The sequence below is a fragment of the Perognathus longimembris genome, chromosome 28, assembly GCF_023159225.1.
Source record: "Perognathus longimembris pacificus isolate PPM17 chromosome 28, ASM2315922v1, whole genome shotgun sequence".
In the NCBI taxonomy this organism is placed as follows: domain Eukaryota; kingdom Metazoa; phylum Chordata; class Mammalia; order Rodentia; family Heteromyidae; genus Perognathus; species Perognathus longimembris.
In genome coordinates, this window is record NC_063188.1 from 45,827,283 (window position 1) to 45,855,029 (window position 27,747).

Consider the following 27,747-nt stretch of genomic DNA (forward strand, 5'->3'; position numbering starts at 1 on the left):
ATTGCAAAATTTGAGGCGACAACAGGTTATTTCTCTACTAGATACTTTCTATATTTATAATTTTACTGGGGATTCAAGGAAACTGAGATGAAATCAGCTGTTCTAGAAACATTACCCACTGAGCTTCAGATCATGTCAAAATACCTTGTACTATGATATTACAATTTGCATATTACCGTGACTTATAATTTTAAGCAGACTTCTTTTTCTTCTTCTTGCTATGTTTCTTATGCTTTTTCTTCTTTTTCTTTTTGCCTTTTTCATTGCCCTTTCTTCCTCGTCATGCCTTCTCTTCTTTTTTGCTTTCATCTCTTCATGATCTGATTCTGTTGAAGACTCTAATGATGAGGAATCATCCTCAAGGTAAGCCTTCTTTCTTTTTTTGTTGAAGCTTCTCATACTCTTTTCCTCATTGGTTTCGTCCTTGGACTTCCTTTTCTTCTTTAGGTACTGCTTCCTTTCTGAGTCTGAGTCATACATAGAAGCTTGTGATGATTCGTACAGTTGGCTCTTCTTTTTCTTCCTCTTTTTTCCATGTTTCTTTTCTTTCTCCTCATAATCAGAGGAACTTCTCAATGTATCAAAACTGGAAGAACATGTCGGTGAAGATCGGCAATACTTCTTTTTCTTGTTCTTTCTTTGATGTGCTATCATTTCCTTTTAGTATTTTTTCTCTGCTTTTTTCAAGCTCTTTCCTCCAAGTTTCATTCATTTTTTCTTCAAATTCAACTAATGCCTTGGAGCCTTTCCTTTTATTTTCTAACTGTTTCTTCACTTCTTCCCAAGTTGGCCTTGGTCTGTTCAAACAGTCTTGAATTGTTGGGCCTGAAGACTGAGTTGTGCCCCTCCATCTGGCCATCGCTATAGGGTTCATGTAGGCCACCCGGTTATCCTGCTTCCCCATGATGCCGGATGGTTCTCAGAGCTGACTCCTAGTTGCACATGAGAGCAAATATCAATACTTTGCTGGAACACCAGCACACTCCATTCTATGAGAGAAGCATAGAGAAAGATTACAGAACACTTTCAATGTAAGACAAAATAAAAACTTAAGTTTTATTGTTCAATGCTTATGTAGTATAAGTTTCAAAAATCTTGCAAATTGGCAGGAAAAAAGTGTTTCTATGTGTGTAAGATTTTTGGCATATTAAAGACATTGGGTATATACACATAAAATAAATGCAAAAGATTTTATATGATTAATGTAAGATTCTGACAGGTATTTTGATTATTAACTAATCTATTTCCTTTTATATTGTGTGACAGATATATTTTCTTATCTCATCCCTGTCTCACATAATGTACAGAAAGAAATCTATACATAGCAAGACTTTTACACATTTGGAATGTAGAACAAAATCCACCCAAGTCTGATAGATATTTGGAAATTATCCTTAAAAAATCTTTTTCTCACATGTAAAACATTACTAACCTCTACCTTTTAAACATCTGTGATAGGTTTCATGTTCACTGACAATTATCCATTATATCGTTATCCACTTACTTCAGGCCTTTACTATCTTTTATCTGTACTATTAGTCATTAGTAGTTACTAAGTTTTTGTTAGCATAAAGAGTTTTTAGTACTTTACAATCTATGATGTTAATTCAAATTGTCTCTATTTCACAGATGGTGATACTAAGGTCCAGAGAATTTGAGAATAACATACAGAAAATAACAAGATTAACAAATGGTAGGACCAGGACTTAGATCAAAGCTACTGCATCCCAAATTCCACACATATATAATTATTCCATACTGCCTTCTTATGTTAACATTTGAACTGATAGCCCTGATATTTTGCCATTTCACAAATATAAAAGATATGAAGATACAATTGTGAATGGAGAAAGAAAAGTGCAAGATGTGAGGAGAGGTGAAATGAGCTATTTAATTCCAGGAAGTTAAAGATAAGATATGCATATATAATTTAAAGATGTGATGGATAAGTTACAATTAGCTAGATAAAACAGTAAAACAAGATGGAATAATAAAAGGACCAGAATAGAATGAGTATTCTGAACAGAAGAATACCTTATAGGGTGTTAGGATGCAAAAGGGAAAGCCTAATGCTGATTGTATTATGTAATAAATTAGTTCCTTACAATTTATCTTTCATAAAAGTGATTAATGCACTGGTGGTGGGAGTGCAAACTTGTTCAACAACTTGGGAAAGCAGTATGGAAGTTCCTCAGAAGGCTGAACATAGAACTCCCCTACAACCCAGCAGCTCCACTTTTGGGCACCTGCCCAAAAGATTACAAGCAAAACCACACTAAAGCCACCAGCACAACTATGCTCATCAGAGTACAATTTGTCATTGCTAAAATATGGAACCAAGCCAGATGTCCTTCAGCAGATGAGTGGATCAAGAAAATGTGATACATATACACAATGGGATTCTATGCCCCTATCAGAAAGAATGACACTGCCCTATTCGTAAGGAAATGGAAGGACTTGGAAAAAATCATACTAAGTGAAGTGGCCAAACACAAAGAAACATGGACTCTATGGTTTCCCTAAATAGGGAATAATTAGTACATCTCTTGGATAGTCCTAGCAGGTCACGATAGTTCAAGAACTATGCCTGTATGAGTACATAAGATGATGCTAAATGAAATGAAGTACAAGTTATGGAAACAAGTGGTATATCACTGTTGTAGTTATTGTCAACATGCCTTGTGAAACTGTACCTTTCTTTTTTCCTATTCTCTTCCTGTAGTTTTACTCCTGCTATTACTGTAACTGATTTTAATACCCTGGATATTGTATATACATGTATTAGAACAAGGGAAGGGAAAGGGAATACCAAAATCGAGAGACAAAGAATAAAAAGAGAAAACAATGCAACAGCAATACTTACAAAATATACAGTGTAAACCAACTGTAAACCTATGAGGGGAGAGGGAAATGGGAAGGGGGGTGAGGGAGGAGGTAACAATTTGGATTAGAAATGTACTCACTCCCTTACATATGAAACTGTAACCTCTTTGTACTTCACTTTGACAATAAAAAAATAATAATAAAGAAAAAAGTGATTATGCCACTTGTCCACGTGTATAATCATATAAAATCAATAGGAATATAATCTTTAAAAAAACATACTTTAAGCCAGACACTGGTGGCTCAAGTCTGTAATCCTAGCTACTTCGGAGGCTGAGATCTGAGGACTGTGGCTTGAAACCATCTAGGTAAAGAATGTCCATGAGATTCTTATCTCTATTTAACCATCAGAAAATTGGAAGTAACCTCTCTGTACATCAGTTTTATAATAAAAACTTAAAAAAAATTGGAAGTAGTGCTGTGTCTCCAAGTGGTAGAGTGCTAGCCTTGATAACAGTGAGGCTCAGGGACAGCACCCAGACCCTGAGTTCAAGCCCCACAACTGACAAAAGCATACAAAATTTTTTAAAACTTACTTTAATGCTTCACAGTGTAGTTTCTACAAAGAATATCACTCAAGCTACTGCTTTTATAGATAACCATTGTACAGTTTCTTTGACAACATTTTCAGTGAGATGTATAATTGTTGATGAGTTAACATAGACACATACATGTAAGTTGAAATTTTTTTTCAGGATAGTTGGCATTCTCACTAAGACTTAGTTTAAACACCCAATTCTTCTGCAAAAGGGCTGAACCACTGATGAGTAACCCACTAAAAAACACTATGTTGTTTCTTCACATTAGCTTCTGCTACTGAAATAAATGCCTTTTGGAAAGCTACTTAAAGGATTTAAGATAGCAAAGAGTAGACTAAACTATGAAATCATATATTCTAAGTATACTTATAATAAAAATATCTTTACAACACCATTTTTTGCCATTTCACAATAGATGATACAGGATAGCTCTCAGAAGAAATAATAGACAAAGTGGGCTTATGGAGAAATTCAAAGACACTTTGTATTTTTCTAGCATTATTAACTCTAGTAAGAATGTATCATTTGCCATATTTTCTACACAATAAAACTCCAGCATGAGTACATCCTACTTTAATTATTAGCGTGATTTTTCTGTACAAAAAAATTCTGCTCTAACATTGGTTCAGATCAACAATCTAGAAAACAGTACAGTGTTGAAACAATTCTCCTAACATGAATTCCCTCCAGCAGAACTGTGTCACAGACCATTTATCATTCTAGGGGAAGGTACAGAATTTAAAATGTTGCTTCCACTTTCTTTCCTCTGCAGAATTTTCAAATGAGAACAGATCAGTTTGTGTCATCTTAAGAATAGTACTAGAAACCTTGTATATGCAACAAAATGTTGCAAATGCAAGTGATAAACAAAAAAAATAGCTGTGGGAGGGGCCAAAACACAAATTGTAGCACTGTGCTTGTTGTAAAGAAATATCACCTTTGCATTTATTTTAATATAGCAATATATTTTAGATTGTTAAAATTTAATTACTTATGAAATAAGTATCCAGCACCTGGTATGAATATATAGAGATAATATCATGAGCATTGTCGATCAAACTGCTATGTCTTTGTGACATGGATGAAATCAAGAGCCCATGTTATGACTATTTCCTAATTAGGAAGGTTGGACCTCTCCTAATTACATTTCTGAAAATGTATACAATTGTCTGCAAAGCAAAACAGAATATAGGCCAAGAATGAACAAAGACATTGAAAAGAACTAAATTTAATTTTGTCCTTTAGCATTTTTTAGCCAAGTAGGAACAAATAAAGAAATAGTACCAATAGACTCATTGTCAACTTTTAAGAAAATCCTTTGCAGAAAACTAGAAAACCAGTATTTGATCAAGTACAAAATTCAATTAAGCTTTTGTCAAAAAACAATTATATTGACAGTAGATATTTCTTAAGAATATTTTTGGATGGAATAAAATACAGATGTAGAGGATGTAACTAAAATGTCCTAGAACTTTGAAACATTCCAGTCCATCTATTCAAAGGCTCATCTTGCATAAAGGTAACTAAATTCTAATTCTTTCCTTCTCTGTAGCACAACTACCCCTATAAAAATATACCTCAAAGACATAAAGTCTATCTTTTATCCTCTGCCTAGTGTCTATGTTCCTGTTAGCAAGTGTACTGTAGCATGAATTTTATAGAAATCCTTGACAAAATCCTTCAAATCACAAAATTGTTGTGCTTTGTTCAGTAGTATAAGTCTAGAAATCAGTTTCACTAATTGGCCATCATATAAATAGAATATCATTTTAGCTTCCAATGTTAGATAAAATTGTACCTTTTGTTTATTCCTTATAATTTTATCTAGATTTTAGTGTTAAAGTGAAATGTCCTTCAGTACAGGGCTATGAATAACTCTTGAGTCAAAACCTTCTGGACCCAAAGTGCTTTGTATTCCAAAATGTGTCATCTTTTCCCTAGGATCTGGTTGTACCAAGGCACACTTGTCATCTATTTCAACAACTCATAAAAGATAAGACACAAAACATGGGAGGCAAAATACTAGGAGAGCTCTATCTTTTCTAAGAAAACAGCGAAAAACACATCTATTTATTTGTAGTTGTTAATAATTTTGTATGTGTTTTTATATATATTTTTTATTATCAAACTGAATTGCAGAGAGGTTACAGTTTCATACATTAGGCATTGGATACATTTCTTGTACTGTACTGTTACCTCATCCCTCATTCCCTTTCCCTTCCTCTTTCCCTTCCCCCTCCCCGCCATGAGTTGTTCAGTTGTTCAGTTCATTTTCATCAAACAGTTTGTAAGTATTGCTTTTGTAGTTGTTTGTCTTTTTTTACCCTGTGTCTCTCGATTTTGGTATGGCCTAGTGGTAAAGTGCTCGTCTTGTATGTGTTTTATATGTACCAATGCCTTAATAATAGTTGCTCTCAATAACACTCACTTGAATTTTTTTAGTAAATGTTCAAAATGGAAATTGTGGCATGTACCATGGGTATATTGGCTCTAAAATAATTACAAGCACCAGTTATTTATTGAAGGTATATTTATGTGAGTCTCATATTTCCTTTTATTGTAAATATGCTCATTTCCTGAAAAGTTAAAAGCTCAGATTATATACTTATTTCAATAATTACATTATAGATAGCTACAGAAAATGCTGAGAAGCATCACAAACTGCACAAGTTTGTGTGAATATTACTTCACTATGTTGGTACCACAAGAGTTGACAGTTCATTGATCTGTTTTTAAAAAACATGCAAAATGATCACTCAATACTAATCCTCAGGTGCAGCCAAAGCAAGTTTCCAAATTCTAGGATGATTACTAAATGGGATTTGTTAGATACTAAATGAAGTTCATTAGAAGATTGCTCAAGGAGTTGTACAGAGATATTCTAGTGCTTGAAAAGTTAGAAAACATAGTAAGAAAATTCACTACAAAGGCTACATTAATTTTTCAAAGCAACAACACATCATTAAATTTTATTATAAAAGATGAAAGCTTAGTTGCCCCATTTACTTGCTGAATGCTGTCAATCAAAAAATATAGCCTGTGTGTCCCAGTTAATATTTTTGAAAAGAGAATTAATCCACAGTCAATCACGTCTACAGTTCCATCCTGTCCTCCAAAATTCAAATGAAATATTCTTTGGACATGGTTTGAAAAGTATAAAAAGTATGTATATAAATAAAAATAAGTGACCTTATCAGTAATCATATAATAATGACTGCAACTATGCACTAATCAAGATGAACAGGTAGTATTCATTGGGTTCTCAACAACTTCACAAACTAGGTACTGTTATTGCCTCTGTTTGACTGATGAGAATATTCAGTCTCAGAAAGATTATATAACTTGTTCAAGCTTCCATAGCTAGGAAGGGCTAAAACAAAGATTGGCCCTCAGGCAGCCTGCTTTATTTACTATTAATATAAATAATGAAAATGGCTGATAATTCTAGCTGGAGGCTTTAAGGTAAACATTATTATTATTTTTAACTTTATTCCTATATCTTATTTTCACCTCATTAGACAAATGCTTCCTTGAAAGGACAGAAAAGAGCCTGGTAATAATGTTTAAATTTCTAACAACCCCTCTGTATATTATCTTGACAATAAAAAAACATTTAAATTGAATGATGGGATCAATTTATATAAACTGGGACAACTTAAAAACAAGTGTTCATGTTTATATAATCTGTCAACTCTACCTAAAATTTTCAGATATAGAAATCATAAATATCAGTTGAGTGATGACAGAAGAGATGGGATTCTAAACTAGTCAATGTGTGTTTAGGAATTGTCATGTGCCTGGCAACAATTTTTACAATAAGGAACATATTTGAGCTGGGAATGTGGCTTACTGGTAATGTGCTTGCCTTGCATGCATGAACCTCTGGGTTCGATTCCTCAGTACCACATAAACAGGAAAGGCTGAAAGTGGCACCATGGCAAAAGTGATAGAGTGTTAGCTTTGAGCAAAAGGAAACCAAGGTGAGTCCTCAGGCCCTGAGTCTAAGCCCCAGGACTTAAAGTTAAGCTCTGATGTTGTGTATCACTGGCTTTAAAAATATTTGGAATCTCAGAATTTGCCATCTTTATGTTCTATTCCATGTTATATAGGCGTTACCAACAGCAGTTGTCATGTAGTTGACATTATTATATATACACAGTGGTAATTGAAGTACTTTCATATAGGTTCTTCTGAATCTTGTGTAAGTCTGTGTGTCTGTATATGTTTGCCATTACTGAATCTTGAACTCTCACTTAGCTTTTTTGGCTTGTGGCTGGTCCTCTAACAATCAAGCTTTGCTTCCAATTCTGTCTTTTTGCTGGTTAACTGAAGATTAGATTCTAACTTATTTGTCTGATTGCAACAGCTATGAGCCTAGATCCTTATATCTCAGCCTCTTGAGTACCTAGGATTGGTTATGAACAAGACAGTTGCACCTCCTTTCTTAATCTTTTTTTAGTATTTGACTAAAACTGAACTAATCTGTCCACTCACTTGTCTGAATTAATAGTCTGAAGATCCCAAGGCGTTTATTTGAATACTCAAAACTCAATACCTACAGACACTTCACTTCATCTATGGAAAAAGCTAATTTTAACCTCTAAGTACTCAATAACCCCCAATATGAGTGTACAGATTTTCAGGCAATTCTGCAAGTGTTTTGACAAGGCGCCTTATCAAAACTTTCTAATTTATTTGGTACAATTACTACAAGGATGTGTCAGCACAAAAATTATCACCAAGGAAATATAGTTTGAAACCTTAAGAAAATAAAGTGCTGGAATGTAGCTCAATGGCAAAGCACTTTCCTAGCAAGTGCAATATCCTGGGTTTGATATCCAGTACCAAAAAATAAAAATAAAAAATTACAATGTAAAGAAACCAAACAAAAATAAAACATAGAAATGTTTATGTCATACCAACAGAAGACAGACAGCTTACTTTTCAGGTTGAATTTGGTTTTATATTCTAGTTAAATATAAGTCATTATTTTATAAATTTAATTCAACCATAATACAATTTAAAATCGGAAACTATGTTGAGGTTTGATGTGAAGGCAAACATATATCATCTAAATGTATGAGAAGCATTCAACAGATACTGAGCACCTACTGAGAGGTAGACACTAGTGTTAATAAAGAAAGAGAAAAAACAAGACTAAATAGGGTCTAAATTTCAGAGGTAAATTTTTAAAACTTGAGTTTCTTTACAATGACAGCAGAATGAATCAAAACAATTTTTACAGAAAACAACGTGGGTGATACATAGTAGGTAGATGGAAAAACAAATTAAATACAATGAGAAAATAAAAGCAAATACAGAAGTGTGAGCTTCTGTGAAATAATGAGCTTCTCTCCTGAATTAATTTTCAGGATTTCTCCTGAAAATTAATTCCATGGGAAAAAAATGAAGATAACTTTGTAAAAATCATAGTAGAAGACTTGCCTAATGAGGAAAGGGTGAGAGTTCAAACTGTAGTACATACAACACCTCCCCCCAAAATAATTAGGAATACATAAAAGTAACTTATTCTCTATTTTGTTTAACATAGGGAAAATTATCTACTAAAATAGCTACCTGGTACTGATGCCTGCTCTCACTTATGTATTGATTTTCTCCGTATCTGTTCCTTATTGATTTTGTGTTACTTAACTATGGCCTGTTTCCCTAGCAAAGCTGCGTTATACATCCTTAACGGTCATTTGTGACTTGAATGAATACTTCTGGCCAAGCAGCAGCTTTGAAACTGGTTATGATATATAACCAATCAGGCAAAATTTAATGGAGGATGCAGTTGTACCCTTTAAGTGTTAGCCAATCAGAAATACCTATGTATACAACCATAACTCTGAAGTAGACACAGAATCTCAGATTGAGTTACATTTGTGTTTGGAATTAAATATGTAATTCCTCATTTAATATATTGTTTAAATTGATGTTTGAAATACAATCCATTACCAATGTATGAAATAAATATACTGAAACCCAGTTCCTCTGAAGAAGTCTCTTCCAACACCTACATGCTTATTTTATATTTCTATATCGCTTTACCTATATTTTGATGTGCAACATAGACTAATCAACATATACACATTTCCAGTATCAATGGGTAATATTCTAAAAAAAAAGAATTCAAAATGTGGTGGGTCCCCTAAGGATCTGCAGAGTTAATTTTTTAATTATATTGTTTGCATATGATGATTTTTTTCATATACTTTAACAAAAATATAACCTCATGTCAGACAAAATATATAAACAAATACGAATGAAGACACAAAGAAATTAAATTTTCTAAATAAGATTTTCTATTTTTAATTTGGAGAGCAGAATGCTTAAATAAGATTACTTAGCTAACATCCAATGAGTTTGTTTGTGGCATATTCAAGGGAACTAATCTATATTTTAAACATCTATCAATCTTATTTAATACTATAAAAGCAATAGTTATTATATATCAGATATTAGTTCTTAATAAGGTGGGTGTAGTGGCATAGGACTGGCATCCTAGTTACTGGGGCAGATTGGGAGTTTGACGTCAAAGTAGGGGAACTCAGTGTCAAAAACTAAACCAAAAAGTAATAGACATGGGTCTGAAGTGTCAAAGTGATTGATCTCAGCCCTATGTTCCCAGTTTTTAGTACGTTAATAGTGCAAAAGCATAGGCATCCTGAGACCTGAAACCAAAACTGGTATTTTTTTAAAAAAAGGTTTTCAAATAATGTAGACCAGCCAATTGCACGAATCATCTGAGATGGTCACTAAAAATGAAGATTTTCGAATCTAGAGAGAACATTGAATTTATGTTTTGAAAGTGATCATTAGACATGTTAAATCTGGAAAATAAAAATGTATATAATAATTGGAAACCTTATGGATCTTCCTCATTCTAGTTCTAACCACAAACAACCACTCGTAGCCAATTCACACTTTTATTTTCTGCTCCTACATCTTCTGAACTATTCTCTGAACATATTCAATATGTTGCTTCAGGAGCTAGAAAACTTTGTTTGTGTTACTTTGGATTGAATTGTGCTCGCTGAGCTGGCTTACAACCACTTGAACTATCCCCAGATTTTTTTCTCTGTTATTTATTTTGGGAATAGGGGCCCTTTAATTCCCGGCTTGTCTTACTGGGAAGACCCAGGCAAAGAACCATTCCGCAGCCCCTAGGAGTGGGAGATGGAAAAGAGGACAGGGGGAGGTCTCAGGGGCTAATCCTTGATATCAGCGATCAGCTAATTTCTTCTTCCACTGGGTCCGCTAGGTCCCTAGAGAAGATTTTATTCTGCTCTTTATCTCCAAGACCACAGTCGACAGGATGAATATAGCAGACCAAAACATCTTCCCTTACCTTTGGCCAGTTGTCCTAGCAAAGATGCGTCCTATATTCTTAATGGTCATTTTTGAATTGAATGAATACTTCCGGCCAATCAGAAGCATTGAAACTGGCTATGGTATTTAACCCATCAGGCAAAACTTAATGAAAACTCAAGAAATTTTGCCAAGCAGTCTTTAAGGGTCATAGTCTCTCTAGAATACTGCTGCTCAAGGTATTGTTCACTAATCTCAGGATTAAAATCTTAAAGTCTTTTTTTAAAAAAATGCTGATTCCTTTTCTCCTTCTTAAGTCAAGTGTATCAGAGTTATGATATGACTTAGGAATGTAGAAATTTAAATTTTTCTGCGTCAGAGATGTACATTAGTATGGAACTTTAGCCAGAATATTTGAGTTCCAGGGCCTGGATTCTTAGTCTTTCTCTCTCTCTCTCTCTCTCTCTCTCTCTCTCTCTCTCTCTCTCTCTCTCTCTCTCTCTCTCTCTCTCTCTCTCTCTCTCATTTCTCCTTTTCTAGCACCCCTCTACCACCCACATACTGGAAAGTTTTGCACAGATGATTGCAGTATAAAATCCTAAAACCATGACCATGGGGAAAATTTTTTAATCAAAAATTGGTAAGAAGGTGTAGTTGGCACTTTTCTACAATCCTAGGTAATCAAGATGCTAAAATTCATATTATTTTGGATACCAGGCTGGTCAGAGAAGCCCGCCAAATTCTTCCTCCAAAATACTATCCGAAGCATTACTAAATTGATAGACTCCAAGCTAAATGCAAAGTTCTGAGTTTGAACCAAAGTAGCATCAAATAATCAAACAAGAAGGAAAGAAATAAGAAAGAAAAATGAAAGGAAAAAATGCAGAAGAGAATAGAAACAGTTATTTACTCACATCTAGTTCTTTCTATTGCATACAAATGAATGGATATCACCTACATGATCTTTCATAATTTCATAAGGATATATATTTTATTTCCATAAATACACTACCATTCTGTCAATGTTTTAGTAATAAGAGTTTTAGGGAGACTACTCCACAGTAGCTAAAGTCAAGATACCATACTATTAATTTTAACATCACATCTTTGTATTAGCCCAGGAAATATGAAGCACTGAGTTCAAATGTTAGTACTACCATAAATACAAAAATAGGTAGATAGAAAACTAAACTCAAGCTATAGATTTGGAGAAAATATTTGCAAATCATGGGTCTGAAAAAGGGCTGAGATTTATAATATCTGAAAAATCTCTTTTGTTTGTAACCTACTCTGTGACAGAATACTATATTAATATCATCATACTAAATACTGGTCACTGCTAATAGGTGATTAATGTTATTTTGTGTGTTTTGAATTTATTTTTTATTTCATTGGACTCTTGTTGCTAAAAAATTTATAAACATTTTTAAAAATTGCTGTTCCTTATTGCACAAAATGAAAACTTTTAACATTCTTTTTCAAAATATTTCCTAACCCTTTGTTCTCTGGTACCATTTAATTATGTTCCAGTTTTAATATTTTATGTTGGAAAAGGGAATACAATTTATTTGTATAGCACATATATTTAATTAAGTCCTGTTTTATATCTTTTATGTTATCACTGAATTATAAAATTTTAACATGTCAATAACTGCATATTTATATAATTGCTCCTTGGGTACATCATATTTTGTTTGTTTTATATCCTATATTTAATTGTGAACAACTCCTAAGAGAACTTTTAAGTTGGTGTGGGATTTTTCTGTGTCGTTAAAGCAAGCAATGACTTCATTGCTGAGTACATAGCAATGGGTCATTAAATAAGTGTTGATTTTAATTATTCACTTTCATATATTCAATATCTTAAGATAATGAGCACTCATTGCATGCTTAAAACTGAAAATGTTGTCAAGGAAATAAAGAACAAATTATATGTGATCTTCTCTACTCAAAAAGCTTATCATTTATATGGAAAATGGTTAAAGGATACAAGACTAGGATTCAAAATGATATCAAGAAGCGATATATGATCACGAGAAAAGGAAGACAAAAACTTTAGTGAGTCAAGTATCAGAAAAAGGGAGAATTAAAATGAGTCTTAAAAGAGATATTAAATGCATTTTTGTAATGAAAATATATTTAGTGAGAAGGGCAGACATATATAGCTGGTTTGGAAGAAAGTCAAGCTAAATAAAAGCCCTGAGACCCTCAAGACAATGGCTAGAAATTCCTAATGGAGATCTCGTGAAAATGACCATTTGCCGACCACTAACATAAATGGTGTTTCATAGGTACAGTGTGCATCTGCTGTGTTCTGAAGCACTAGACATTCATTTTCTCTGTCTCTTGGCACTTGCCTTCTTTTTACACAAAATTCCAGTGGGAATATCACCAGAGGCCTTAATTTTCTCTTAACCAAGTAGCAAATAATTAGCTTGAAAACAACTAAAGCTCCAGCTTGTATGTTTTGACATTGTGATTGGACTATTCAAGCTATATTATTATTTCTAGAGATATGAAGAAACCCTGATGATTTTCCAAGGGGTTAAATTTTGTGTAAATTATTCAGAATCTGATTTGTGTGTGTGTGCGTTGCAAGCAACCAAGAAGTCCTAATTAATACCGCTAAATGCTCCTTACCATATTTTGTTGATAAAGAAACTGGAAGTGTTACAACAATTTCCAAGGGCACACAGGTATCAAGTGGAAAATCACAGGTATATTTGACTCTGGAAAATGAGTTGTATAAAATTATTTCCTAGGGGCTGTGTGGCTTGGCCAAGGTTAACCTCTTACTATGTAAACTAGAGTTCTTTTCCCTATGATTCCTGAATTGCTGTAACTCGCTGAATTGTCACTGTAGATTTTCAAGAAAGATAGATATGGCATAATGTAAATGGCATTTTAGAAAGATGAATTTCAAAGCATTATGTAGGAGGAAGGGAAGCAAGAGAGCTTAAGTTAAAAAGGTAAGGGAAGAAGAGGGGGTAAATAATCTGGATGGAGATGACAGATGCATGAATAGTGAAATGACAGTTGGAAATTACAGAACTGAACAGTTATTAGAATATTCAATTACTCGTCATAGCTCCCTTTCTGCAATGTGTGTCCTATTAATAGCTTTATTTATTATTTTGTAAGAATTCTGGTTCAGTAAGCATGAGCCTTACTGAATTACATAGAATCTCTTACTAAGCATATTGTAACATAAGCAAGCATACATCATTTGCAGCTAAATTAGAAAAAAAGTGTGATTTGCCTGGTGATTTTATGATCATGTATAAAATGTCTTTAGATCACCACAAAATCACAGGAAAGGGGGATTTAACAAAATCGAGATAAAGATTTTTTTAGGATTGGGCCTTAATTTCTCCAAAAAGGTAAAGGTAAACTTTGCAGAAGAATGGTTTTTTCAGTAGTGATGTTCATTTACCAGGAAACAAAAATCTCTTCCAGCAAAATGATTTTTTTATGCACAATAGCAGATCAAATCAATAAGAAAAAGGATCTGTATTGTAAATTGAAAAGAAATAATTCAAATCAAAGTAATTTTACTCTAGTTAGACTATGTACATAATAGTTATACTGGTATTCATCTGTCTTCCCAGCTACATAGGAAAGGTAAATAGGAGGATCACAGTCCACATCAGCCAGAAAGAAATGGTGAGACCTTTTTCAATCAATATTAAAAGCAAAAAGTACTGAAGACATCACTGAAATATTAAAGTGCATTCCTAGAAAGCAGGAAGTCCTGATGACAAACCCCACTATTACAAAACAAATGAAAACAAAACAGAAAATGTTTCAGAATAGTAAATACAAAATTACAGGTTTTGCATATGTTGTTAGAAATTTTATTATCTATATGGAAACAAAATGTTAGATTGTATAAATTTCTTGTTCTATAGATGAGAGCACAGTAAAGCTACCCTTTGCAACATGTCCTTTTCAATTGATATTCTATTCTATTATGTACATTTTTGTACATTATATATATTATTTATGCTCTAAGTGGGGCAGATATATCCTCCAGCTCTGGTTTTGTGCATTTTTTCAACTAGTTACATGTTTCAAAAACTAATTTTTGAGCAAAAACTTGTTTTGAAAGGGTATGTTGGCACATTTCTGTAGTCTTAGTTATGTGAAAAGGTAAGGAAGATAGTGGTCTGAGGTCAACTCATGCAAAAAAAAATAAGACTCTATCTGAAACATATCATAATGAAAAGAAGATTTTAAAAGTACTTATGTTGTAGAGTACTTGTGTAGCAAGCACAAGTCTCAGATTCCAAAACCTAAGTACTATCAGAGTAAAGTATATATGAAACAATTATGAACTTGGTGAAAATCTGGGTGCAAGTGCTCACATTTATAATCCTAATTGAATGCAGAAAGACTGTAGTTTAAGGCCAGCCTAGGAATAAAAGTTCACAAGACTCCTTCACAAACAATAGCTTGTCACAGGGTGAGCATCTGTCATCCTAAGCTAAATGGAAGGCAGAAATGAGGAGGATCACAGTGCCAGACCAGCCAGAGAGTAGAGTCCACTAGACTCCCTCTTCATGTTGGGAAGCTTAATGTTGTGTCATGCAACTGTGATTTTCACATAGTTGATCCAATGAGGCCCATGATATGAGCAATACAATAAAAGACAATGTGAGTTGAGCATTTTAAATTATATCACAACACAGTGCTCTAAGTTGATTCAATATATTCAAAGTGAAAAATCATGGATATACATATCAAGAAGAAAGGCAACAAAGGCTAATTTGTTTTTTTTATGATATAGTTAGTTTGAAAAACTTCTATACATTTTATACATTTCATATTATAACGGAAGAAAAGCATACATGAGCAGATAAAGATTAATTGAAGAGTGAATATGATCTAAATATATAACATGAATGTATGAAAATATCATAATGTAACTTCTACACCCTGTTGACTTTATATGTGCTAATAAAATGTGAAGAAACATACACATCAGAAGCAATGAGTTTGAAATTTAGATAAATATTGGGTTATGTAAGACTACAAGGAAGCTTTAAATCTCTTCATGAAGGAAGGAGGCTGTGTATGGTGTAAAATGTTGCAACAAAATCTGGTTTGATGCTTTACTTAAAATATATTTTTTACTCGAAGAAAAGGCATTCTGTAGGCTGGTAATTTCAAACAAGATGAATGTATACTTGCCCTTGGAGCTATCAAGACTAAAGATTATCATTAATACAAAGAAGTTGCATTATTCATGAGCTGTCCACCTTCATGAAAATTAAGTTGAAAAATATTTGTCTATTTGTGTATTTCTCTACTGTTACCCAAATTGAAGTAAAAACCTATACTGGGAGAAATGCGGGCAGTGACTTGTGATTACAAGAAAGATGTCTTTACACACAGTATTCACAAATAATATGAAAACCAGTGATGAATACCAAATCTTCATTATATGCATCATCATTAACCCCATTTCAAAGAGGAAAAACAGGTGAAATGAAAGTGAAATAAAGGGCCCAATGTCTAAGAGAACTAAGAAACTTTCAAGTTAAAATAACTTTAAAATGATCACTATTTCTTAAGAGTTGTGGGATATGTACTTGTTCTCATCAGTAGAAATATCTGAATTATCATAAAACTAGATTTTTTCTTTAAAAAATACTGATTGCAATGAATTAATTATATGTGGGTATTTCAATTGAATATTGACAGAAAAAATCATTTAGTTTCACTATCCTCAAATAAATTTCAAATTTTAGAAATAGTTATTAAAGAAAAATGTGAAGGAATATTGCTCACTATAAAATGTTTGAAAGTTTCCTTTTTTGGTAAAATTAGATAAAATACATAATGGAGTTCATTTAGCTTAGCATCAACTTATGTGATAATATGCATATAGCTATTAAACGATTGTGATCACAAGCAGTTTATCATTGTTATTTTTAACATGCTATTTGAAATTATTTCTTTTTTTGTTTATCTTCCACATGATTTAGCCCCTGTTACCACTGTATTTGATATTGCTACCCTGGATATTGTATATATGTTTGTCTGAAATAGGGAAGGGAAGGAGAACATCAAAATGGTGAGACAAAGGTAAAAGTTGAATCAGTGCAACAGCAATGCTTACAAGACACTATAATGTAAACTAACTGTACAACCTGGGGGGTATGAATTGGGGAGGAGAGACGGTGGGATAAAAATGAGGGAGGAGGTAACAAGTTTGAAAAGAAATATACTCCCTGCCTTACATATGTAACTATATCCCCTCTGTACATCACCTTGACAATAAAAATAAAGTTAAAAATAAAAAACAAATAAATAAAATACAACCAAACTTGAAATTTATAAAGTAAATATTATTTGAATTTTCATGTAAATTCTTCAGACTGGCACTACAGTATAGTCAAAAGCTTCTTGAGTATTCTTGTGAAAGTCTTCCTTAGTATATAGTGTCATGCTTTTGAACAACATGTGCTATGTTTTGACAGTTTTGGGGTTTGAACATGTTATGTAAACACTTTAAAACTTCTCTCATGCCAGGAATGGGATTTCTGGGTCATAGGGGAGCTCTATGTTTAGTCTTTGGCGGAAACTTCATAGTACTTTCCAGAGTGGTTGCACAAGTTTTCATTCCCACCAAGAGTGTAGTAGCACTCCTTTTTGGTCATATCGTACCAGCATCTGTTATTATTAGATTTCTTTTTTCCCCCAGAAAATTCTGTGAGATTTACTTGGAGAAGTATGCAACTAGTATTATGTTTCCACACATACATACTATGGCCATGTGGGTGCTTATCTAGTTATTAAAAGTTTCCCTTATCATTCAAACATGAAAACATGTACAATCAAGCAGGTCTCCAGGTGTTAGCATTATCTAGCAAGCAACTGACTTTTTCGACTTTCTTCTAAGATTTTATCTCAAAAGGCTTCATAAATATTATACATCAATATTTCACAATGTCAAATATAAGGTTACTTCCAAGAGGCTAAGCTATTTTTACCTTACTATTTTTCAAGAAATTTCCTTTTTTTAGTCATGACGATTGTTAAAATCTTCCTAATTGTCAACAAGGATCATGTTCTCCATCCACATAGACTTGTTTTTAATTTCTACCTTTCACAAAACTCTAAAGTTATCTCTCTTTTCAATTTACTTTTTAATGAGGTGGATGTCTCTTTGAGGATTTGTTTTGAAGGTATTTAATTTTTTGAGCTTTAAGAATATTTTAGATATGATGCCCTTGTTTGTTATAGGGCTAGTGAATATCTCCCAATCTGAGGGCTTTCTATTTATCTTGCTAGCTATGTCCTTTTCCATGCAGAAACTCTGCAGTTTAATGCAATCCCACTTATATAACTTTTTAAAAATTTGTTGTGTTTCAAGATGTGCCAAGGAACCCTAATGTTTCCCCTATTCCTTCCTTCCTGTGATATTTTTATGGTATCTGCACGGTCACAAACAATGCCATAAGAAATCTCCCAGCACAACAATGTTTATTGTGTCATTATTTACCATAGCTACACTATGGAACCAACCCAGAAGTCCTTCAGTAGAAGAATGAATCAATAAAATTTGGTATAAATACACCGTGGAATTCTATGCTTCCAACAGACCGAATCACATTTCCCCATTCATAAGGAAATATAAAGACCTGGAAAACCTTGACTAAGTAAGCTAGACCCAAAGAAATGTAGGTTGCATGGTTTCCCTCATTTCATTCTCAGTAGAGGATCACAATAACCCATTGCTAGGTGCATATGTCCATATATAATGAAGTATGCTGAAATGAACTCCAAAAATTGGAAACAAAGGTTTCTATAATGTACTGAGTACAGTTATCTCATGTTTTTTTTAAATTTTATCTTTATTGATAAGGTGATGAGCAGGGGAGTTACAATTAAGTAAGTTGTTTCATTTTTATTTCTTTGTCTGTCTTGTTTGTTGAGTGTGTGTGTGTGAGAGAGAGAGTGTGTGTTTTGTTTTTTTTTTGTTTTCTGTAACCATTTTTCATGTGTAAGTTTATCTGAGCTGCTAAAAGAAAAGGGAGTCACAGAAATAGCAAGACAAAGGATGGATTAGTGCAACAAAGATCCTCACTAGACACTAGGTTGGAAATGAACTTTACAACTTGGGGGAAAGTGGATGGAGGATGTGAGAGAAAATGATTGAGGGATAAGTGTCCAAAAATGTTCTCATTACATTATTTATGAAACTGTAACCCCCCTATTCATCACCTTTACAATAAATAATTTTAAAAGAGTTGACATCAGAAGATAAATTACTTAAGATTTCTTAAAGGCTCAGTAAAACTCTATTAGATGAACTTCTGTCAACATTGTCTATGCTCCAATTTTAAAAAGTGCTTGTATTTATTCTGTTTGCATGAATATCATGAAATATCAGAGAAGAACTATTGTTCTGAGCTTTTCAGTGAATGACTACTATATGGTAAGCACTAAAGCTATGGAGAATACATGGATCTCCTAATGGGTTAGTATATAAAAAACATAAACTGGGGCTGGGAATGTGGCTTAGTGGTGTAGTGCTTGCCTAGCATGCACAAAGCCCTGGGTTCAATTACTTAGCATCACATAATCAGAAAAAGCCAGAAGTACAGCTGTGGCACAAGAGGCAGAGTGCTAGCATTGAGCAAAAAGAATCCAGGCACAGTGCTCAGACCCCGAGTCCAAGCCCAAGACTGGTAAAAATAAATAAATAAATAAATAAATAAATAAATAAATAAACTAAAGGAGCCAATATTTAAAAAATAATAATTAGATTATTAAGTGGGCAAAGATTATAAATGGACACGTCTCAAAAGAGGACATTCAACTAGTTATCAGATATATAAAATGTGATACACTATTTACCATAAAAGCAAAGTAAATTAAAAACAATGATTTATTATATCACACTTCTAGCATGACTATCATAAAAAAAGAAATATAAGTATTAGTAAGCAAATAAGATTTAAACCTTTTATAATGTTGCTGGGAGTGTAAATTGGTACAGGTATTTATTTATTGTCAGAGTGATGTACAGAGGAGTTACAGTTTCATATGTAAGGCAGGGAGTACATTTTTTGTACAATTTGTTACCTCCTCCCTCATTTTCTCCTTCCCCCCTTCCCTCTTTCACCATGAGTTGTTCAATTGGTTTACACCAAATGCTTTTGTAAGTATTGCTTTTGGAGTCAGTTGTCTTTTTATCCTTTGTCTCTCGATTTTGATATTCCCTTTCCCTTCCCTAGTTCTAATATCATTATATACAGTATCTAGGGTACTCAGATGAGATATGGTGATAGGACAGGGACAACCACAGGAAGGGGATACAAGAAGATCATCAACAAAAAAAAAGAGCTATGGTTTCACATGGCATGTTGAAAGTAATTACAACAGTGATATAACAGTCATTTCCATAACATGGAGTTCATTTCACTTAGCATCATCTTATGTGTTCATAAGGGCTTAGCTATTAGGCTCTTGGGATCCTGTTGTGACTAGCCTAAACCTGTACTGATTATTCCCTATGAGGGAAATAACAGAGTCCATGTTTCTTTGGGTCTGTCTGTCTCACTTCACTTAATATAAATTTTTCCAAGTCCTTCCATTTCCTTATGAATGGGGCAATGTCATGCTTTCTGATAGAGGCATAAAATTGCATTGTGTATATGGTACAGATATTTTTAATTAGTATTTTGAAGAAATAAAATACTTCCATCTTCTTTATATCATTATTCATAATACACAGTTTATGGAAATCAATTCCTGCCCATAAATTCCTATGAGAAAATAGAGAATATAAAAATAAATACATACATACATATGTTTATTTGCAGTTGAATATTATTTAGCTTTAAAAAATAAACATAACCTTGTCATTTGAGATAACTGGAATGAGAATATCAAGTGAAGTAAGCCAAGAACAGGAAAATAGATGATTTCGCCTATATGTGGAATGTGAGTCAAACTCAATAATAGTTAAGTAGGGGACATGATAGGATGAAGTGCAAAAGAATTTAAGAGAACTTATTGCAGTTGGACAGGAAGAATAAATTTATGGTGACTACAATTAATAGCCATTCGTTGTATACTTGAAAACTGCCAAAAAGTTAGATGTGCTCCCCCTCAGATAAAATAAGCTAATGGGTATGGTAAAAATAAAACTTGATATGTAAGTGATATGTGTTTATTTGCATATGTATTTAGACATATAGATGTGTAGATTCAAGCACACAAATAGAGATATATAGTGTGTATGTGTATACATATATAAGAATATATGCATGTGTGCATATGCATTTATAAATAAATGCAGGTATACGTATGATACATGCATATGGGTATGTATGTTTATACATGTATATGGAAACGTATACATGTTTAGACATATGTGAATACCAAGTTATATGCTATAAACATATACAATTTTCCTTATCAAAAACTTAAATACTTGTCTTATCAATATTTATTTATTAAATAATTTTGCTTGTGTTAGATTGCTTTAATCCTAACTTCCCTTTTAAACTCAATGCAGTTGAAGATTTAGGGGGAGAAATATTATTTACAAACACAGCTTTTCATGTGTGCCTGACAGTCCTATGTCTTGAACTCAGGGCCTGAATTCTGTCACTGGACATTTTTTGCTAGTGTACTACCACTTAAGCCACAGATGTCCTTTTTTAGTTAACTGCATGTAAGAGTTTCATGGACTTTCCCACTAGGGCTGTCTTTGAACTATGATACTCATATTTCAGCCTCCTGAGTAGCTCAGGTTACAGGTGTGAGCTATCTGAGCATGGACTCACAAAGAAATCTTTAAAACAATGTATCTGTCCATTTACATGGGTTCTGATCAAAGGAATGAGTATGAAACAAAGTATTTTTACACTGAATATAATAATGTAGAATTATAAAAATTAATATGCTATTGCTAGTATTTATTCAACTGCAGTTCATTTTCAGTTTAATAATACACTGTGTTTCCATTCTAACAAAGATCTCTCTAATAGATGTGATTACAGGAATTTATTTGTACTCCTAAATAATGTTAAATGCTATTATTGTAGCTGTGATGTAGGGAGCTTTACTATGGCAAATCCACCAAATAGAACTTTTTTGGCTCTTGTTTTAATTTGTTTTCTAGGTAGTAAAAGTGGGAGTAAAAGTGAAAAATCCATGATCAAGATTCAGTTGCTATGACTATCCCAAGTATAATGAAAATCTATTATTCCATTTGGTTGTTTACGTACTTCCAAATACAGCAAATAAATATATACCTACCATTTAACTGACTAAAATGTGTAGAGGATAAAACAGAATGATGATTCAACACATAGATCCACACATATTCACATAATTCATTATATATACACATACATCTATCTATATATACATATACACACTCACAATTATGTTCAACACAGCACAATTTATCATTGCTAAAATGTGGAACTAACCCAGATGCCCCGCAGTAGATGAGTGGATCAAGAAAATGTGGTACATATACACAAGGAATTCTATGCTCACATCAGAAAGAATGACAATGCCCCATGTGTAAGGAAATGGAGGGACTTGGAAAAAAATAATACTAAGTGAAGTGAGCCATACACAAAGAAACATGGACTCTATGGTTTCCCTTGTAGGGAATAATTAGAACACATCTAGGATAGTCCCAGCAGAAGATCACAATAGCTCAAGAGCTATTCCAGAATTAACACATAAGGTGATGCTAAGTGAAATGAACTTCAAGTTATTCAAAGAAGAGGTATGTCATTGTTGAAGTTATTGTCAACATGTCATGCGACCCCTTACCCTTTTTTCTTTTTTATCTTTTTTATCTTTTTTATCAAGTGGTTTTACCCCTGATGTCACTGTAACTGATTTAATACCCTGGATATTGTATATACTTGTATTAGAACAAGGGAAGGGAAAGGGAATAACAAAATCCAGAGACAAAGGATAAAGAGAAACCAATGCAACAGCAATACTTACAAAACTATATGGTGTAAACCAACTGTACAACTCATGATACAGGGAGACTGAAATAGGGAAGAGGGAGGGGGGAAATGAGGGAGGAGGTCACAATTTGGATTAGAAATGTACTCATTCCCTTACATATGAAACTGTAACCTCTCTGTATTTCACTTTGACAATAAAAAAAATAAATCCACCCACCCACTATTTGACTTAGCCATTCTACTTGTAGGCATTTTGCTCAAAGAAATAGAACATATGCCCATACAAAGACTTCTACACAAAGTATGGTTGCAACTTTTTTTCACAGTATCCTAAATCTCTCAAAAAAACAACAACTCACAAGTGGCCCATCAACAAATGATAGTATTTCTAAAGGATGATTACTCAGCAACAAATAGGAATAAAAAAACATCTGTATACATACAATAACATAAATTAATCATAAAGAAGGCAGGCCAAAGTGAGAAATACTCCATGATTACATTTACATAAAATTGTAGAAAATGTTCCTTAAGATGTAAAAAAAGAGAACTAATGAGTGATTACCAGGGTCCAAGTTTGCTATTCAAAGTGACCGGGGAGATTTTGATATGATAAATATGTTCATTATCTGAATTGTGGTGATGCTTTCATAGGTAAAAATATTTGTCAAAATTAATAAAAACTTTACTTCTTAGGTACATTTACTATGCATATTATACTTCAATAAAATTGTTTTTAAATGAATTAGTTGGTATATTTGTATAAAATCTGGATTAATCCTGCCAAAAATTTTCAAAAGTAAATGAATTTTAATGCTTAGAATATTATGTATCTACAGTAATAGACAACACTGCTATTCTTTTTGTTTATTTGTATGTGTGTTTGTGTATTGGGATGGGTGGTAGTAAGGATTGTGTATATATGTATTTGAATCATGAGACATATAAACAGATGTCAAAAAGCAATGCTGTCTTGAGTATACTAACAGACTCTCTTAAGCAACACCTCACATAAAAGCACAAACTTTTAGTCCTTCTAAAATACAAAGTAATGAAATATAATTTATTTATATGCATATTAAAACATGATATAGATTATTAAAATTATCTTTATGGAGAAATTAAATGAAATAATACATAAAAGAAAATTATAAGTCAGGTGCCAGTGGCTTATGTCTGTAATCCTAGCAATTCAGGCGACTGAGATCTGAAGATCATGCTTTAAAACCAGCCAGGGCAGAAAAGTCCTTGAGAATGAAATTTTTCTATTTGTATTCTAGATACAGTCTCATTATCAGTGTGTGATTAAAAACTAACTCTCGAAAAGAATTTTTTAAATCCAAGGAAATAATTTCAGAATGAAAACTGTAAATGAGTCAGAGTAGAAGACTTATTTACTCTCTGTGTCTCTGTCTCTCCTCCCCTCCCCCACTCCCTCCATCCCCTTTCCTTCCTCTCCTTTCTCTCCTCTTTTTCTATTGTGGTTGAACTGAGTATTGAGCTATCAACAAACTATCACTTGAGCCTCCAACCATTTATTCACTGATTGAGCTTCAGTTAGGGTCTCACTTGTGCTGTAGCCTTGGCTATGTTCCTCCTACGTATTCTTCCCCAAATCACATGACAGGTGCATACCAGTTTTAAATATAGAGCTTCATGAACTATTTTGTCTGTGCTCATCTCAAAAAGAAAAATCCAAAATCTCTGGCTCCTAAGGATTACAGGCTTGAACCAGTGCATCAGGCCTTGCACAGGAGTATTTTCTGTTTAGGGAGTCCCAACTTCCTTAAAACCAAAGTTACTTTACCTTTTGGATCTCACCAGTGACTACTTTTTTTCCCTTAACTCATTGGGCTACAGTTATAAATAGACAATTTCAAACAGAAAATAAGCATATAAAAATTCAGTCTTCCTGCTAAGTTAAGAAATTTTAAAACATCATATTGAGAAATTGGTAGATATTGCATTAAAATATGAATAAATATATTCTTCATTTTTTCCTATATGTTCCCTCTCCCTTCTCCCTTATGTGCTAACAAACAGTCCCACAGTTACAATCAAGTAATTCTCTGTGTGTGTGTGTGTGTGTGTGTGTGTGTGTGTGTGTGTGTGTGTGTGTGTGTAGTGTAGTGTTTCAGGTCTAGAATCTGAAAATGAACCCAAACATTATTACTGGCTTTGTGAGCTACGCTTATTTCATTCAACTGAACAGTTTCTGCTTCTATCCACTCTCTTGTAAATAACATCAATCCATTTTTTGTGGCTGAGTTATATTTTGTTGAAAATTTTATATATATATATATACATAAATATATTATCCATATAGTTTTCTATCATTCATTGGTTGTTGGTTACCAAAGTTTATTCCAGAGCTTGTCTATTATGAACAGAGATGCAATATATATGAGAATGCATATATTTATTTTATGTTTATTTGGATTCCATGAGCTATATGACCAGGAGTAGTATGGCCAGATCATAAATACTATACTAATTTCCATAGTTGTTCACTAACTTAGATTCTCACCAGTGGTGTGTTAGGGTTTCATTTCTTACATCTTGCTGTCCATCACTCTCTCTTATCCCTCTTCCTACCTCATTAAAACAATTTCAACAGGTTTTATATTTCTATGCTTACATGTTTATAAACATTTCAACCATATTTACTCTAATTTACTCTCTGCATTAGGCAACTCTCCTCTTGCTGATATTCACACTCTTCTCATATCAGAGGCTATTTTACTTTTCTGCTCTTCATCTTCCCCCATTTCAGTGTATATTATTTGCACAAATGGATTTCACTATGATATATCATATCTGCACATTTTACAATTCAGACTAACCTCCTCCATTGCTGCCCTGCCCATAACCCTCTTCTTTTATTGAGTTGCCTTATGTCCTCTTTATTTTAATATAATCCAGGACACATTTCATACAAATGTGGAGGTATCATGATGAAATTTTACTTGTACTACTAATACATGCTGATGAAAAGCTTTAAAAACTATGAAAAGTAATTAGTGTTACTTGAGTTGCTTTCAATTACTCCCTTATATTTATATACCATTTGAGAGTTTTCAATCAGCATATATATCTCTCTTTACATATACATGTTATCGTACATATATATATATATATATGCATTCTACAACTTGAGCCATATCTATATATCTATATTTCTGGCTTTTTGGAGTTAATACCCTCATGGAGTTTCCTAACAGGGCTAGTTTTGAACCTTGATCCTTACATCTAACCCTCCTGAGTAGCTAGGATTATAGGCATGAGCCACCTGCAATCATGTTTAGGAAATGAAAATTTCTTTTAAAACTGCTTCGTTTTTTAAGTTAACTTGTGTTATACAGGGAGTTTGATGCCAGCCTCACCTATATAGCAAGATTCTTTCAGAAAGAAAGAAAGCAAGAAATCAAGTGAGTGAGAGCAAGAGAGAGAGATAGAAAGAGAGATAGGGGGAGAGAGAGAGAGAGAGAGAGGAAAAATAGAAAGACAAATTAAGCCAAACAACCTTCCCCACCCACAAACAAACAAAAAAAACCTACTTCATTAGTTATTTGCAGAGAAATACAGCCAGTAGATCAGAAAAAACTCAGTTAAGACAAAAAGAAGAGACATTTCAATATATATAAAAGTTACCAAAGCAATAGTTTTCAAATAATTATCTAGCTAATAAAAATAAAATTTTAAAAAGTATAATATTAAGGATATCAGTATTGCCTATCATGTGCAGGGCTCTGGGTCCTATGTATAGCACCAGAAGACAAACAAATTTAGGTACATAACTCATGGATAACGCAAAAATGCTAATTTCTAATGATACAAAGAAACTAAAAATGTAATAAAATACTATAAATTACTATAAATTATAAAACATTTATTTAACATATTTCTGTCACCTTATACGAAACTAAAATGTCATACAATAATAATTATGGTCTTATTCCATTGGCTTTATTTAGAATATGTTTTGATTAAAATTGTGGAATGGATATGCATCTAGCAAGTTTTATTTACCACTGTTCTTTCTTCAGCTACTGCTGTGCCAAATACATGACAGGCCAAATATATATTAATTTAATGACTAATTAAATGATCTCTTGTGTTTTGTAAATTGTGATAAAGTTTATGGAGATGGGAAAACAATACAGAAATTACAGGACTACAGTGCTCTCATACACAGGAATTTATCCTATACCAATGTTCTGAAGTCCATGATCTATTATCAAGTGAAAACTTTACTTAGGACAGGAGAAGATTATATGTATAAAGAGGGACATACTGTGGAATATGATTAAATAAATTAAAGCAATCATATTCAAAGAATATGTATCTGTTTAAAACTAATCATTTGAAACTAATCATTTAAAACTGATCATTTTCCATTAAAATAGTAATGATGAATTTATAAATTATCAATTTAAAAATACTATATATAATATAAACACATACACTTTAATAAGTTTTACCTAAGAAATCATGTGTATATACACAAGGAACTTTCCGGTAGAAAATGTACCAAACTGTGAACAATGTTTGTCCTTTACTTATTAACTTTGTATGTTTTTATTATAACTGCGTATGCTATATTGAAGTGTTATCTTTACAGTTTTTATATACTTTTATGATTAAAGATAATAAAAGGAAATCCATTAAAAATTAGGAAAGTGCATTCTGACTTTCAACAGAATTTGGTCAAATGACAAAGCATACATTGCATAATCAAAGCAGTATAAAGTTAATCTTAATACATTATAAACTATTAATACATTAATTTTTAGATTTTGATATACTATTCATACTTGATGACTAGATTTTTATAGTGAATGTGGTCGGGTTATTTTTCTACATTAGAAAACCAAATCACCTCCATGAATTTTCTTCTTCTTTCTATGAAAGTAGCAAAATAACCAGTTAAATCTCTAAAAGGCAATATAGCATGTGAATTTATAATCAAATACAATGGGCAATTATTGTGATTCAGAAAAATGGGCTAAATATGTTCCTTACCTTTCAATGAAAATAAAGAGTGGTCTTTTGTGTTGTAC

At 32.8% G+C, this 27,747-nt stretch overlaps 1 pseudogene; it reads right to left on the reverse strand.

Annotated features, from left to right (window-relative positions):
* Positions 1-172: 172 nt before the first annotated feature.
* On the reverse strand, positions 173-27,747 carry LOC125344178 (annotated as a pseudogene).